Source organism: Protobothrops mucrosquamatus, unplaced genomic scaffold (genome assembly GCF_001527695.2).
Source record: "Protobothrops mucrosquamatus isolate PMUCROS unplaced genomic scaffold, P.Mucros_1.0 scaffold337, whole genome shotgun sequence".
Lineage (NCBI taxonomy): Eukaryota > Metazoa > Chordata > Lepidosauria > Squamata > Viperidae > Protobothrops > Protobothrops mucrosquamatus.
The window spans coordinates 68593-69763 of NW_015386675.1; positions in this window are offsets into that span (position 1 = coordinate 68593).

A 1171-nucleotide genomic window follows, 5' to 3' on the forward strand; every position below is an offset into this window, starting at 1 on the left:
TTGAATTTGTCCATACAAAAGCCAAGAAAAATTTGGGTTATTTTGCTTCAAAACTTCTATTGATTTTAGGCACCAGTTGCCACCACCACTCTGGTATAACAATTCTTTATATGTAAGTCCCTCCATCACCACTCCTCTAGTTATAGTTTGAAAAATATGTGATGGTATCACCCAGAGTGGTAGCTTAACATCAAACTTAGAGAAATACTTTTGCCAAACTCTTAACAATGCAGTCCTTATTATATGATTTCTGAAGGTTTTATCAATTTTTTTCTGCATAAAAAGATAAGCATGCCACCCAAAGTACAAGTCCCATCCTTCGACATTCAAAATCCCTTTGTTGGACAAATTAATCCAATCAGTCATCCACGTTAAGGCACAAGAGTCATAATAGAGTGTCAGATTTGGTACTTTAAGTCCTCCACGTTCTCTAATATCTTGAATAATCTTAAATTTAACTCTCGCCTTCTTGCCTTCCCAAATAAAACGATTCAAATCTCTTTGCCATTCTTTCAAGTTAAGTTCGTTTTTTAATATAGGTATCATCTGAAATAAAAAAAGAAACTTAGGCAGAATGTTCATTTTAATGGCCGCTATCCGACCCAGCAAAGAAAGCTGTAGTTTTTTCCACATTAGTAAGTTTTTTTGTACCAATTTCCACAATCTTTCATAATTATTCTGATACAATTTCGCATTGGAGGATGACAAAAAAATTCCCAAATATTTGACTTTATTAACCACTTCAAATCCTGACATTTGCGTAAGTTGATTTTTGTCTCTAACAATCATGTTCTTTGTAAGAATTTTAGTCTTATTCACATTAATTTTGAATCCAGCCACTTTACCATACTGGTACAGCTCTTGTAACAAAAATTCCAATGATTCAATTGGTTGACTCAATGTAAAAACTAAATCATCAGCAATGCTGATGATTTGCTAATAGCCATGTCTTGAGGGCGCGGCGGAAGGAGGGGAGATCCGGAATCACCCGGATCTCTGGGGGTAGCTCGTTCCATAGGGTGGGAGCTCCAACAGAGAAGGCCCTCCCCCTGGGGGTCGCCAGCCGGCACTGTCTGGCTGACGGCACCCTGAGGAGACCCTCTCTGTGGGAGCGTATCAGCCGATGAGAGGTAATCGGAGGCAGAAGGCGGTCTCGGAGATAACCAGGTCC